The sequence below is a fragment of the Pogonomyrmex barbatus genome, unplaced genomic scaffold (assembly GCF_055798465.1).
Source record: "Pogonomyrmex barbatus isolate J1 unplaced genomic scaffold, ASM5579846v1 scaffold5, whole genome shotgun sequence".
NCBI lineage: Eukaryota > Metazoa > Arthropoda > Insecta > Hymenoptera > Formicidae > Pogonomyrmex > Pogonomyrmex barbatus.
In genome coordinates, this window is record NW_028297149.1 from 4,039,168 (window position 1) to 4,056,370 (window position 17,203).

At 28.0% G+C, this 17,203-nt stretch overlaps 1 long non-coding RNA gene across 1 annotated transcript; it reads right to left on the reverse strand.

Annotated features, from left to right (window-relative positions):
- Nucleotides 1–11,855: 11,855 nt before the first annotated feature.
- Nucleotides 11,856–15,362, reverse strand: LOC148935363 (uncharacterized). Its single transcript, XR_016140505.1, has 2 exons — nt 15,280–15,362; nt 11,856–12,006 (listed from the first exon to the last, which is right to left on the reverse strand). It is a non-coding gene; the product is annotated as an uncharacterized LOC148935363 (long non-coding RNA).
- Between the last annotated feature and the right edge of the window lie 1,841 nt (nt 15,363–17,203).

Here is a 17,203-nt window from a genome sequence, read left to right on the forward strand (position 1 = left end):
TATTTGTACGTTAATCGTATTTGCAGAATATTACATCATATTTCTAAAAAAAAAATAATGATTCGAACATTCGAACATTAAGTTCGCGTTGCTTAGAATTTTCAATATTTAAAGCAGGATAGATATATTTGTGAACAATAGAAAAAGAAAGAATAAGAAGCTTAAGTGAAATAAATATAAACAACATGAACCGACTATTTATAAAAAACTATTTATTATTAGTCTTAAAACATTTTTTGTTAACATATTATTGTTTAAAATAATTATTAAATATCTATCATATTTTTCTAAGAACTCGTATTTTTAAAAAGAAAATTATTCTTTTATATTTTTTCATTATTTAAAAACAAGTGTATTGCGTGTCATGTATATAAAAAAAGGGTGTCAAGCATAGTGGAATACTTCAAAATGTCTGATATCACTATAAAATTATCTTTTTTTAAAAAAAGATAAAAAAAGGGTGTCAAGTATAGTGGATATTGCTAACTCAAATGATTGTGTAAAATTTATATATATAAAAGATTTGATATCAATAATTGGCGCCAAGTTATATATATAGTCTTATATATATAGTCTTATATATATAGTCTTACAAACATGAAACTACAAGTCCATTTTAGTCAAATTATATATTTCAATCGTATAAAAGATTTGATAAACCACTGTTTTAAAAAAATAAAACTCAAGTAGTAGTTTCTTTAATTTAAAATAATAAAAACCAAATTATATGTATATCTTTCTATCCATTAAAAACTTTTTTTTCTAACCCAAGTGGTAGTAATTATTTAGCTTTAAAATATTTTTATATCACAAAATTGCTTTACTCAATTTACGTTTTTATTACAAAGAATTATAAAGTAACAGTATAAAATAAATAATAAAATTTTATTTAAATAAAAAAAATTTTTATGTAAAAACACTTGGCGCTGCTTTGATCAAACGAAAATGCAAAACTAATGATGAGATTATTTGAATGTTACAAATAAAGGCAAAATTTATTATTTAATATGATTAAATTATAATCACACACACACACGCACACACACACACACACACACACACACACACACACACACACACACACACACACACACACACACACACACATTTTATTCATATTCTTTTTAGAGATATGAGCATATAAAAATATTTTAAAGCTAAATAATTACTACCACTTGAGTTAGAAAAAGAAGTTTTTAATGGATAGAAAGATATACATATAATTTGGTTTTTATTATTTTTAAATTAAAGAAACTACTACTTGAATTTTATTTTTTTAAAACAGTGGTTTATCAAATCTTTTATACGATTGAAATATATAATTTGATTAAAATGGACTTGTAGCTTCATGTTTGTAAGACTATAACTTGCGCCAATTATTGATATCAAATCTTTTATATAAATTTTACATAATCATTTGAGTTGGCAATATTCACTATACTTGACACCCTTTTTTTATCTTTTTTTAAAAAAAGGTAATTTTATAATGTATATATATATATATATATATATATATATATATATATATATATATATATACCTAATAAATAAACATGTAATCTTATTATTTCATATATATTCTATATATATATATATATATATATATATATATATATATATATATATATATATATTGGAAGAAATAATAAACTTAAATAATCATCCATGCAATCCAATCAAACAATGTGTATATATATATATACACACACACACATATATATTGTTATTAAATAGTTTAAGATCAATATAAGTTGGAAATTATCAAATATTAATCTTTAAATTCTTTGTAAATTTTGCAATTATATATATATATATATATATATATATACATATATATGTATATAATTGTCTAATAATAAATAGTTGATTAAAAATATGATTCAAAATTATAATATATGTATAGTTCTATAGATATGTTATTTTTTTAATTGATAAATTTTCATTTTTATTCGCTTTGGAACTGATTTTTCTAAAGTGACATAATAAGAGTATGTAGATAAGATTGAATAAAAGAATAATATCTTTGTTCTCTGATAAAATGAAAAATAGAACTTACTTGCAAAGTATAGACACAAACATGAGTTACACTCCGAAATTATTACAAATTGTCAAACTCGTCGCGAACGTCAACATCGTTGGCCACCATTCGGACGTGCAGAAAAAAAATAATAGTAGTATGCAATTTATTAATACTGCTGTTTCCTTTTTAATTTTAATTTAATTTTAATTTACGCGTATTTATTATTATATTGATACTCGAGAGGTCTAATCAAAAACACTACCGTGTTTACATCAATCAATTTTATTGACCCAGCGGATAAATCAGGCCGATAAATTAGGGTCACTGCAGGACCCAGCGAACATTGATTCGCTAGATTCTACAATAACCCTGACTTCAGTCTGATAATCCGCTGGGTCGATAAGATTAATAATGACATCTCGTGACAGATGTTGCAGCCGTACAAAGACGACGATAATGACGTTTCTTAAAGTAAAAATTTCCAAATCGAACTTTGTGTAGCAATATCTCTGCTTGTAGGGCACGTAGCAAAAAAATAAAAATACTTTTATTATGCAAGTCGGACTCAAGCTATCGATCAAGCCTACTTAGAACTTAATCAGTATAGCCGTTATTGAGATTCGATAATTTCAGATGCTCGAACCTCGACGACTCGTGTAAAGTCACACGGCAGTGTTCTCGGTTGATTTGACACCCGAGACACTACCGTGTCTCCTGATAAAACAAAATTGGAAATGACATTAAAACCAAAATTTAAGTATGCATGCATGATTCATTAAATATTATAATTTTTATTTTACTCTATTTTTTATTATTTTACGATTACAGTAAAAATAAAAACTTTGATATAGAATTACATATCGTTTATTTTAAAACTCTTTCCACAAATTAATCTGAAAGTTTTATCCGATTTTTTTCACTTTTTTTATATATTTTTTATTTTATTGCATTTTATATGTTTGATTATGAAGTCTTTCATTCTTCACTACAATATCTATTGTTTTCAATCATATTATTATATTAATCCGCCGTGCTTCGAACTCATGCGCAATACATATTTCCGGACATCTTAAGAGAAAGAAGTACGAAAAAGTATGTCTCTCTGTCTAACCTCCCGCGGATACTGTTTCTTATGCAAAAACTATAACAATTGTCCATATCTATAAGGTCTATGGCGGCCACAGTCCCGATCATAGACATAGTATAGATAGACTAAGCATGCTATATACCAGGCATGGGCGAGTGAGAAGAAACAACACCTGATTATTTCTCTCTCTCTCTAATAGAAGAAGGTGAGAGAAACATTAAGTGCGGACTGTGTCTATGATAGAGATCATATACCCCACTTAATGTTTCCCCCACTTTCTTCTATTAGAGAGAGAGAAAAAATCAGATGTTGTTTCTTCTCACTCGCACATGTCGTCCATTGCTTGATATATAACATGCTCGGTCTATCTATACTATGTCTATGGTCGCGATTTACCTATTACCTTATTTTGAAGCATCAATATCCACGATCGTGGACATTAAACTACATAGTCATGTCCACGAAATTGGTTGGTAAGTAACGAGTATGTCCACGATTTTGTGGTTCTGTTCCATGCTATGTCCATGAAGTATCGATACAAATCTTCAACTAATGTAAAATATATTTGTAACAAATATGTAAAATATAAAAATATATCTGAAATAAATTTATAATATACATACGTTGCGTTAATTATTTTTGCCTCTTTTGCGTTTATTCAAATTTTTATATTGTGTTTCATTAACAATTATGTAATAAAAGATCATTTTCTAAATACATTGTTAAAACAATCAGTTTTGAAATTAACTCACGGAAACAACGATATTCGTTAAATACATCATCGAGTAACAATACATCAATATAATGACTTCCTATTTAACAATATAATTATTATGTTACAATATGCATTATATGTATATTAAAGGTACTGTTGAGTAGAAAATTATTAATATCAATGTAATATCACTGTTACTTAATGTTTAGCAAATAATAATACCTTTCGCACGCGTTCACGCACACATGCATGCACTCATGCATGCACAGTTGAGAAATTTCATTCTTGCAATTTATTTATTAAAAAATAAACATAAGATTATTAACACTAAATAACAGTAAAGTCATATCAATACATTATATTACACTATAATTATATTATACGTATAAGATCAAAGAATTTAGTTAAACATAAATTTTATTTATGGCGAATTTTATTACTTAATACTTTTACAAATTACACAAAAAAATTAAATGTTAATTTTTTTGATGTTAATTCCATGAATTTTAATGGCTTATTTCCCTGTAGAAATTTAATATCGTTAAATGATTAATTAATGATTAATTACTTACTTTGTCTATTAAAAGTATTCTTCAACGTATTTAACTACTCGAAATAAGTAATTTTCAATATTAAAATGAATAATATTAAATTGAACTTCCATAAGTGGATTATCAACCATTTCATTAAAAGAATTATGATTAATTTATTATAATTAATTATAATCATCATTATATCATCTTGTTTACATTAAATCATATTAGAATAAGATGAATACTTAAAATTGTTTAGTAAATCTAAAAAAATAATTAAAATTTTCGCATAAGAAATATAATATATGTAAATGTCTAAACGTAAGAATTTGACGAGAAATTGTACTCTTTAATATAACAGGTTTATATTTTAAAAAAATCATTAAAAGAAGTTATACGATAATTATACATTTTTATTGTATATGATAATTTTATATTTTTTTAAAATTATGTTATTATGACGTTGCCAATACATTACGAAATTACGATCTCCCGTTATAAAATCGGGAAATTGAACGAGAATTATTCGGAAATCGAGTGGAGTTAATGATGCACACATCGACAAAGTATATCTGTGAGCGCTCGGAATTTCGACCAGCCTCAGATAGTATAAAAACCACACATAATCTATTTTTTTCTCTCGCATTGTATTTTCATGTTGCTGAGCTGCTAGTCGATTTCCTCGACGATTCTGTCGAGTCTCACATACATTTTACTACACACACATTTACAGTAGTCATACAAGGTGTCATACGAAAATAAATAATATAATTCATATGCTTATTAAAAAATAATAAAGGACAGATATAAAAAATTTTTATTATATTTTATATTTTTATTATATTTTATATTTTTATTTTTATATTTTTTACTTTTTACTTTTTATTTTCTTATTATTTATAATACTTTGTTTTTATATATTTTATTATATTTTGTTTTTTGCGCAATTGTCTTTGTGACAAGTATAATATTTTGTCATAAACAATATTTTTCATGGGTATTATATTTTGTTCACACAATTGTAAAATAATACTTTTCCATTGAAAAAAACAATAAAAAATTAGTTACATATTATGTTATTGTATATTATTAGCAATATCCATAGCATATAAGTGGAGATTTTTGTTCATTAGGAAAATTAGCATATATTTTATTTGGCGATATAAAAAATAAATGTTTAAATAAATCAATTTTCTTATTTAGAATAATTCTCTTTCTTCTTTTCAATACTGATTTTAATACAAAGATTTAGAGCGGTTGATAATTTGTTTCGTCTATTTGTTTTAACATCTGTTATAAAGAAAAATATTTTTCCTAGATTAGTATTTGACTGCTCTTAATTCAACGAAGATTATAAATTTTGATATTTTATTACTTCTTAATTAAAGATGTAAATTATTTTTTTTTATTTGATATATCAGATACTATATGTGATTGTTGCAAATGTGATAAAATGTAATCAGGAGATACGGTAGTGTCTCGGGTGTCAAGTCAACCGAGAACACTACCGTGTGACTTTACGCGAGTCGGCGAGATGCGAGCATCCGAAATTATTGGATCTCAATAACGGCTAAACTGATCAAGTTCTAAATAGGCTTGATCGATAGTTTGTGATAGTTTGTGATTGATAGGTTGTGTTCGACTTGCATAATAAAAGTATTTTTATTTTTCTGCTACGTGCCCTACGAGCGAAGATATTGCTACGCAAAGTTCGATTTGGAAATTTTTACTTTAAGAAACATCATTATCGTCGTGACCCGGTTCTCATCTACGGTTGCAATTTCTGTCACGGAGGCCACTGTCCAATGTACACGTATGTCCCTGGCAGGAATGGCGTCTGTGCGCTGGGCGCGCGGCCGCTACACATACACACGAAGCGCGTACGTTCGTGTTTCCGTGGAGTGCGAAGGAGATCGCGGAACGGAGAGAAAAAATAGTGCAATTCGATGTTGCCTTAATGCGAGACGCACGATCGAAAGAGAAAACATAATCGAACGTGATACCAATTTCGGTGTCCCTTTGCTGTCTCACACACACTCGACTCTAGTGCGAACGAGAGACCGCGGTGTCTCTATATGTCGCGCTTTTTTTCTTTCCCTCTCGTTCTGATTAATTATTGATTATTCAAATTATTTATTTATTTAATTATTATTTAAATATAATTATTAATTATTTAATTATCGCGTAATAATTCTTTTATTATATATTTTAAAAAAGTTACGTGTAAAATTATAACTATCATTGCGATATTGGACATTGACTGTCTTACAACTATCTCAAGCAGCCGATATTAAAAATTATTTTAAAAAATAATGAATTCGCGAAATTGTAATTTATAAATAAGGAAGATTATATTCAATAATAATAAAAAGTTATTAGTAAATAAAAATGTGAAGATCAAAATAAGTATTTTCGAAATGAATATTACGTTGTAAATTTAAAATTTGAATTTGCAATAATAATGTAATTATAAAAAGTATTATTTCTATACGTAAAGTATTATTTCACGTTATAGCGTATCATTTCTATACGCTTATATTTAATTATAAATATAATCCTATAATCTTCTTGTAGCACAAGAAGTTTATTTGCATATTGCAAATTTAAAAATGCGCTGTTACATGGGTCTCCAAATTATCTGCAATGATAGTTGTAATTTTACACATAATTTCTTTTTAAAATGTATAATAAAAAAATTATTACGTAATCATAATTAAATAATTAAGTCAATAATTAAATAATCATTAAATGAATAATTATTGATTATTTAATTATTATTTAATTATTGATTTAATTGATTATTTAATTATGATTGCGTAATAATTCTTCGATTATACATTTTATAAAAAGTTATATGTAAAAGTACAATCATTGAAAAATACTATCATTGAAGATTCATTGTAATAATTTTCCGCGCATTTATAAATTTGTAGTGTGCAAATAAATAAAATTAACTTCTTGTGTCGTAAGTAAGATTGTAGAATTACATTTACAATTAAAAATATATGTGTATAAAAATGATATAATTGAACGTGAAATAACGTATAAAGTAAAAGAGAAAATATAATATGTTATATATATTATATTAATATGTTTCGCTCGTTCTTTCGTTCTTTATCATATTTACTCTCGTTGTGCTTATTATAGAAAAAAAAGTCAAGTATAAAAGTGCGCTTTTTGAATATAGAAAAATGGTTAATACTATAAAATGTCTGATATCACTATAAAATTATCTTTTTACAAAAAGATAGAAAAAGGACTTCACGTATAATAAGAGCCTATTTAAATCTAAGTGTTATAGTACAATCTTATTAAATTCAAATAGTATCTAATATTCAACCCTAATATGTATATTATTTATATAAAAGATTTGATATCAAAAATGTGGCGCTAAGTTATAGTCTTATTACCTCGAAAGTTAAATATACAATTGCTTTTAAAAAATGTAAATCAATCAATGATTTGTATTTTTGTTTCCATTAAAATCTTCTTATTCTAAAACCCAAGTGATAATAGCTTTAATTCTTTTTAAAAAATAATGATATCATAAAATTGTGTTTAATTAATATGTATATCATCTATATAAAAGATGTGATATCAAAAAAGTGGCGCCAAGTTATAGTCCCATTACCTCGAAAGTTAAATGTACAATTGCTTTTAAAAAATGTAAATCAATGATTCATATTTTTGTATTGAAGTCTTCTTATTCTAAAACACAAGTGATAGCTTTAATTCTTTTTCAAAATTATGACATAACATTATTTAATGTTATTATTATATATTATTACTTTAAATTATTTTAATTTTTTTATCCAACGCCAAGTTTTTTTATATCAAAATTTTTTTGTTTAAATTAAATTTTTTCCATTTTGTACTATTACCTCTTTAATTCTATGTAATTAAATTTTCTATTTGATTCAAATATATTAGGTGTACAAAAAAGTTCTAAGCTTTAGATTTCATACAACCGAAATAACAATTTAAATTTTATATATCTTCCCGCCCTTTTGCGATTTTAAATATGCGTTGACATTTGGCCTTCTAAAATGCCATACGGTTTAGCGTTTGATGCACATAACCTCCAAAATCAGTAGTGTTCACGACGGCAATAACAAAAGAGCATATTCGATTTTCCATCCACTTCGCGTTCATCTGAAGAAAAATGCTGCTAAAGCCACTGCAATGATTTGTGCTGCATATGGAGAGAACGCTGGAAGTCATATTACATGTAAAAGATGGTATCAAAAATTTCGCCAAGGAGATTTCAGTCTTGAAGATGAACCGCGTGCTGGACGCCCTCAAAAGATTGAAACGGACGAATTGCAAGCACTGCTGGATATAAACTCTGCGCAAACTAAAGAGGAGCTTGCAGAACAGCTTGGCGTTACGCAGCAAACCATTTCCGTACGTTTACATACGATAGGAAAGGTTTAGAAGGAAGGCAGATGGGTTCCGCATGAATTGTCCGAAGACAACAAAAATCATCGGCGTGACACTGCACTCACTTTGCTTTCAAAGTTCCGGAAAAAAGATTTTCTGCACAAAATCATTACAGGCGATGAAAAGTGGATTCTTTATGATAACCCTAAACGTAGAAAATCATGGGTTGACCCTGGTCAACCTTCGACATCGACGCCCACTATCCACGCCAAGAAAGTTTTCCTCTGTATCTGGTGGGATTGGAAAGGTGTGTTGTATTACGAGTTGTTACAACCGGGTGAAACAATCACGGCAGACCGCTACCAACAACAATTGACCAATTTGAGCGATGCATTAGAAGAAAAGAGGCCATTTACTGGAGGCCAAGGACATCGTAAAGTGATCTTGCTTCATGACAATGCTCGACTACATGTTGCGAAAGCGACTCAAGACCATATCTTTGCGTTAGGCTGGGAACTTCTCCCGCACGCGGCGTATAGCCTAGACATGGCACCTTCCGATTGCTACCTATTCCGGTCGCGCGCGCGCGCGCGCGCGCGCGCACGCACACATATGTATCAATATTTTCATATTTATATGTACATATACATTTTTATATATACATTTTTATATAAAATATGTATATATTATAATATTATTATTATTATTATTATATTTTTATTAGTTATTATAACTTTTAATTATTATAATTATTATAATTATTATTATAATCTTAATTATTACAAAATTATATAATAGCTTATTAATTATAATAAGTATTATATGGAAAGTACGTATGATTATATATAATAATTTTCGTTTTCCTTTGTATCTTGTATATGCTTATTCTTTTAATTCGTACGCTATATGTCAACAACAGTGAGCGATAAGAAAGTCGGAGACGCTCAACCATTGCGTGTGAAGCGCGAAAGAGTACGAAAATATTTCTATTTTCTTTGCATATTATGTCATGAGCGCGAGAGAGACAATAGTATTTCTATTCTTTTCTATCATCCTCAGCCTATTCTTTAACTTCATAACGACAATGTCGTTATTGTTACGTAGCGACAATCGTCGCTTGCGCTGACGATATTATAACGACAAAGCTATTCTGTAATACAACTAACGAAACGATATCGATACAAAATGTGATTTCGATGTCGTTATCGTAACGAGTATATTCGGTTTCATATAATTTTTTCGTTGTAATATCCAATCAATAAAATCTCTTTTCTAACATCCTTTTCTGATGAGTTGAGGAATGTGAAAATAAATTATCCAAATGATAAGGTTATAAACTTACAATAAAGTAGTAAAGTGAGAAATAGTAAAAGAGATAAATAAAGCCTGTGCAATGTCAGAGTATATATAAATAATTTAAAGTAATATATAAAAAAATATTGATAAATTACATATAAAATTGATATTAATTACTAGCAATTCAATTGGCCAATGATTAATTATTTATTTTGAGTGTTAAAAGCACTGTTGTCGATCGTCCTGTGTTATACACAACAGATTACATAGAAAATTAATACATAATTTTTTTAAATTATTAAATATAATAATAATAATAATAAATTATTAATATTTATTATTAATTATTATATATTATTATTATTATTATTATTATTAATTATATTTAATGTAATTTAATGCTATTAAATATAATTATTTAAATTATTTGTTTAAATTTTTTTTTTACATATTTAAAAAAATTTTTTTAAATATGTTTTTTTAAGTAATATATTCCATGCCAAATATCCTTCTGCCATTTTACTTCAAAAATAAGAGAAAATCTTAACTTTTTATCTAAAATTATTTTTTATGAAAAACATCTGATTTACATTACATATAATTCATAAGTAAAATATAACCTATATCTATTTATTTATTTATTTTAATATCCTTAGATATTATAACATTGATAATACATTATTTTTAATTAAAATATTTTATTGTAATATTACTTTTTGCATGCTCTTCTTAATATTTAATATCTTTAAAATAAATTTATTATGTTCATATATTCAAATTATAAAATTATACTATACTTGCACACTTCCGTACTACATTCGGAGCCGGAATGTTGCTATTGATTGATATGTCTAGTTATATTGGCTTATCGAGAGGTCCGATACTCCTCGATATCTTAACGACAAGATTTGGTACTTTATCGATACTTTTAACGACATTTATTTTATTATTAATTATCATTACGTTAAATTACAGAATACCATTTTTCGTTATAGTGTCGTTAAATCTGCGTAACGACATCCCTAGCTAGTGAAACTGTCGTTAAAAAGTTAAAGAATAGGCCTACAGGTAGCCGAAATGCCGAGCGCACATATACATACGTGCCTTGCTTTTGTGTGCGTGTCAAGCATCTCTCCTCACAATCGATCCTTCTAAACAAGGGAAGATTCCTTCAGGTCATCGATTTTATTGAATTTTTGTTAAAATGTTGCATTAATGTAGATGTAACAACATATAGTAATATATTATTCGCAGATGATTTACTTTTCAACTATTGATGAGAAATTATGGTAGGAATTTTAGCATGCTTCATTGGTATCACTTTAGTAAAGTATACAGCTAGGATTGACATGGCGTAGTGATTAGGTGCTGCGCTGGAGAATTCTCGTCGAGTTCACATCGAGTACACATCATACAGACGAGCTCTTTAAAAATAGTAAGAAAATTATCAAAAATTGTCAAACGAGGATAAAATCCTTCATGGCAGATAGGTTAAATGAAGTAATTGCAAATATTAATACTAATTAGAATCAAATAGTAGAAGAACAAAACGAGTGATGCAATCTCAATTGCTAAGGAACATAAAAGTGATACACAAATAAATACAATAAAAATAGAAGAAAAAAACGCTATTGCATATATCAAGTTAGATAAAGCAATACAAAAAAAGAGAATAGTGCAACAAGGAACAAATTCTGCCAAACATAATAAAATAATCCCAGTCCCTAACCTCACTCATGACGAGAAATAAAGCGCAACATACAAATACGAGCTCTTTTCTTGCATCCGAAACAGAAAATATAATAGTCACAAACACAAAAGAAATAAACATTGAACATTTATTAGCGGAAAACAAAAAGCTGAAAGAAGAAATTCAAGAAATAAAAAACTGGACCACATTAGTAGAGGAAAACAGTACCGCCGGGTACTCAAATAGACAAAGATCCGGCCTCATATAGAGGATGTCCAAGAATAACTGAAAATAAAAAAAGATTAATCAAACAAAAAGAAGACAATTATAATAAAACAAATAATTCAAAAAACAGGAACATAAATAATTCAATAATCCAAGCAGGAGTTAGTTATGCTCAAGTAACAAAAGGACTAAAAGATATGAATACGAATATGAATGATACAAATGTAGATATTCATAATGACAATATAACAATAGATAAAAAAGATAGTAACTTTACAATGATGGAAAATAAGATTATAGAAATAAAGAACAACATAATAAAGCTTGAAAAAATAGTAGAAACCAACGCGTCAAAAATTAACCAAGTTGCCTCAATATTAGAAAAATTATTCAGTTACAATGGATAATAACGTAACAAATCTCATAAACAATAAACGAATTTTAAATAAAATTAAAATAATTACTCTCAACGTCAACTCAATAATCAGAAACCAAAGAAGAGCATCCCTATACAATCTGATTAATAAATATAAACCAGATATAGTACTTATAAATGAAACAAAACTAAATAAAAATCATATATTAAGATTCAAGAAATATAACATAATACGAAATATACGATATACAATAAATATACGATATGCACCAAGGTGGAGGCATAATTAACAAAAATATTAAATATACTACAATAATCCAAGAAACTAGAAATGAAAAAATACTCGAACATACAATAATACATTCTTAAAAGAAAACAAAAACTTATATATAATCTCGGCTTATGCTAAATGTGAGAATCAAAAAGAATTTATACCGGATCTCGATAATCTATTTACTAATTTAAAATTAGACAAACTAGACAACTACTACATAATAGCTAGCAACTTAAACGCAAAACATACAAATTAGAAAAATCCTAATAACAATTCTAGAGGCATTGCCTTAAAAAATTGGATCGATAGAAATAACATAGCATACAAAATTAGACTTTTAAGTATCCCTCTTATCCAAATGGAAACTCCTTTGGATATTATTTTAGTTGATGCAAGGATTATATTTCACAATGTTAAAAACAACAATGACTTAGATAATTTACTCTATGATAGCGACCATAACGCTATCAAACTGCAAATAGCTTTTAAGGAAGAAAATGGACTAGAATTAGAACCTGACGCAACGGATTACAAATACAACCTAAAAAAAACAAACTGAAAAAAATTTACAAAAGTATTACAAAAAAATACTATAAACAATATTCCTAACGACAGAAACCTAATAGTACAAGAAATACACCAATACTTTAAAGAAGCAGATGACAAAATACTAGAAATAATGGAAAAAATAATATCAAAAATAAAAGATAAAAACTCAATAAAACCCTATAGAAACAACAAAATATGTAATCTACAAAAACAAAAGAACAAAATATTCACCAAGATACATAGACTCCGCCAGAAATGGCCAATATCAAACAACAGACAGTTGAAGAAAAAGATGATCTAAAAGATGACCTAAAAAATATAAGAACAAAAAGATTTAAATTAGAATTTACAAATTCTATAAACTATTACTGAAAAAATAAAGTATAAAAAATTTCTAGTAATGATTCTGCAAGCATGTTCCCACAAGTAAATAGTATATTTAGAAAAAAAACATTGCAGAAATTAATACTGAAAGATATCTATTAGATTCGGAAAAAATTAACGGAGACCGGACTGGATTTGAACTCGGGATCCCTCGTCTACCAATCCGACACTTAGTCTGCACGACCACGACGGCTCCTCTCTGTTAGTGTTTATATTCCGAATCTCTTTCATGACCGCTTACGGTCGTCTAATTCTTACAGTTCGGCCATTCTGGTATTACATTCGTCCCGAATGTACCGAGTCTTCCTCTATCGGATTTTTATCCGAAACTTGGAGCTTCTGCTCCCGACTTTCGATCACTTTCTTGAACGACCGACACGACTCCTTTGGAGTACTACTCCACGACTTTTTTCCCGTTCATTTCTCTTGAACGACCGACAACGACTTTGGAGTACTACCCCCGACTTTTTCCGTTCACTCCTGAACGATCGACTTGTCAGGTAACATAGGCTGAATCTTCTCTGAGGTAACATAGGCTGAATCCCACTTCTGAGATTGAAAGATATCTATTAGATTCGGAAAAAATTAACGGAGACCGACTGGATTTGAACTCGGGATCCCTCGTCTACCAATCCGACACTTAGTCTGCACGACCACGACGGCTCCTCTCTGTTAGTGTTTATATTCCGAATCTCTTTCATGACCGCTTACGGTCGTCTAATTCTTACAATACTCTCAAGATACCAGCCAAGTCTCCTATTCTAAAACTGGTAAAAATTAATGTTACACATTATGAAAAAGATTAAAAAGATAACATTCTTATAAACATAATAACAGACAAACTAAACATAATGAGGATGCACTTTGCAAATATCAATAATAAAGAAATTGAAAACAACAGACTCCAACTCAACAAATTAATAAATACCGAAATTATTTCATTTAAAGACCAAATTCAGCAGGAAAGGGCGAATAATTTAACATTATGCACCTCCAATAAAAAAAACACTGCAGATGAGCTTTGGATAGAAGATGACTATAGTAATTACTACACAAGTATGTACGATTTAACTAAAAGATTTAAAAAATTAAATAACAAAAAATCTTATGATTGGATAAGATACCAAACATAGTCTTAAAAAAAATACCACATAATCTAATTTATAATTATACTATAATATTCAATAACCTATTGAATTATTCGCTTTTCTCTGAAAACTGGAAACTCGCCAAAGTAGTCGCAATCAAAAAAAAAAAATAAAGACGACCTGCACTACCTTCCAGCTACAGACCTATAAGTCTGCTTCCAAATATTAGTAAGATATTTAAGATAATAATAAATGACAAGATAACAAATTTCTGCAGAACTAACGATATCATCCCCGAAAATCAATTCGGGCTTAGACACAAGCATTCAACAATCCATCCCATTAACAGATTTACTTTGGATTAATTGGGCACTCAATAACAAAAAATGTTTAAGTGCATGTCTGATTGACCTAGAAAAAGCTTTCGCCACAATATGGCTAGATGGATTACTATTTAAGTTAATAGAAAAAAAATTCCCTAAACATCTAATTAAACTAATTTGGAACATGATCGGAAGATCTCTAATTACAGCATACATGTGGTGAAACATTTGCTAATATCACATTTAAAATTAACAATGGTCCACAACAAGGAACTGTAAACTCGCCAGGATTTAATATTTACACAGCTGATGTATTAAAACTTTTTGACTTAAACTTACCTGAGAAACCACAAGCAATTATCTTTGCAGACGACCTAGTAGTGTACGTGGCAGACAGCTGGCGTTCCATAATCAGCAATCACTACAAGAAATATTCAGAAAATTAGAATTTTATTTTTCTAAAATTAGAATTTAATATTCAGAAAATTAGAATTTAATTTTACTAAACCTGGAAGTTACATATTAACATAGACAAATACGAAACAATATTATTCCGGACAAATCTCATGTATGCGAACAAAAACGTTAGGAGACATTATAAAACATTTCAAATCGCAAGTTCACCCAAAAACGAAATAGAACAGTTCATCCCACACAAACACATTGTAAAATATCTGGGAATAAATCTCGATGAGAGATTACATTACAAAAGCCACCTAGAAATACAATTTAAAAAAGCAATTAACGTCTTTATGTAACACAAAAGATTGTTTTACTCAAAATATCTTTATACAAAAATTAAATTAATATGTTATCAGTTATTAATAAGACCAATAATAACATACGATTGCCCTATATGGTACAATGTTAGTGCATCTCTCATGGAGAAAATGAGAATATTTGAAAGAAAATATCTATGAGTCTGTTTAAATATGTATAGATCTCCACAAACTAATTATATCGAGTATATAAGTAATCATAAATTATATGAAAGCGCTAATATCCCGCGAATCGATAATTTTATTATTAATCTAACGCGCGAACACTACCGACTAGTAAGTAAAATAACAACAAATAGTTTGATATACTGATCGCTTTATCCCAATCTTTTGTATTTTGAAAAAACCTTAAATTCGGGATTTATTCCTCCAGAAGCCTTTCTCTATTTGGACAAAGTAGGACTCATTCAGGATAACATAGGAGTTCCCTTATTATATCACTATCCAAGACACAATAATAATAAAAAATTAATTATTAATATCTCAAGCACACGTCCAACAAAGATCTAACAATAGCATGGCAATATAATCATCTCTATGGCCATCTCTAGAGCAGATATGTTAAAGAAAAAGAGATAGAGCAGATATTGGTAGTTAGAATAAAATAAAATACTCTCCTTCTCGTCTTACTCGTCTTTATCGGCTTCTACCGAACGAAAGCTCAGAATATAAAAATATACACATTATATAAGCGACAGCAATGTACATGCGACAAATAAGACGCCTTTGGCATATTTATAGTATATTATATGTATGTTGTATATATTACTACATTAATATAGTAATTTTATAATATGATATTGTTAATCATAAGTCAAAATTATTTATTTCTTGTTATTTCTTTTTATGTTTTATGCTTATGATTTATACTTATTATTTTATGCTTATTATTTGTGCATTAGATTTTATTTTATTTTATTAGATTTTATTTTTTTATTAATAATTTTCAAAAATAGAATATAAGAAATCCAGATTTTTTTCACTTGGGACTTTTTTACTGGAAAACAAAAAAAATGGATAAAAAATACACTATATTCGCTACGTAGAATTAAGTATCTAAGTTCTCATATGTACATAAAACTCATTACATATAAATAATGTAACCAAAATTTGTATGTAGCGGCGAGAACCTAATAACCGTACCGCTCTATTCCCACTTAAGTTAAAAGAAAGTTTTTTCGTTCATTTTGTCACGGCTATCTAAATCTTATAATTTTTTTTAAATGAAAGAATGCATGCTATATGATAAAGATATTGATATATTGATTTATTGATTAAATTCCTGTTGGTACCAGGCTACGGCTGTTACCAACGAGGATTCAGATGACACCTCTAAGAAAGAACTTTCCCCCTCTTAATTATGGGTTCGAGAGAAGGAAGTGGTGAGAAGCTCGCGCGGGGATTCTGACCATTTCCATCTATAAATATGCGTGCGGAAAACGCAGCAGATCAGAAAGATAAAAGTGAAAGAGATTGAAAGAGAT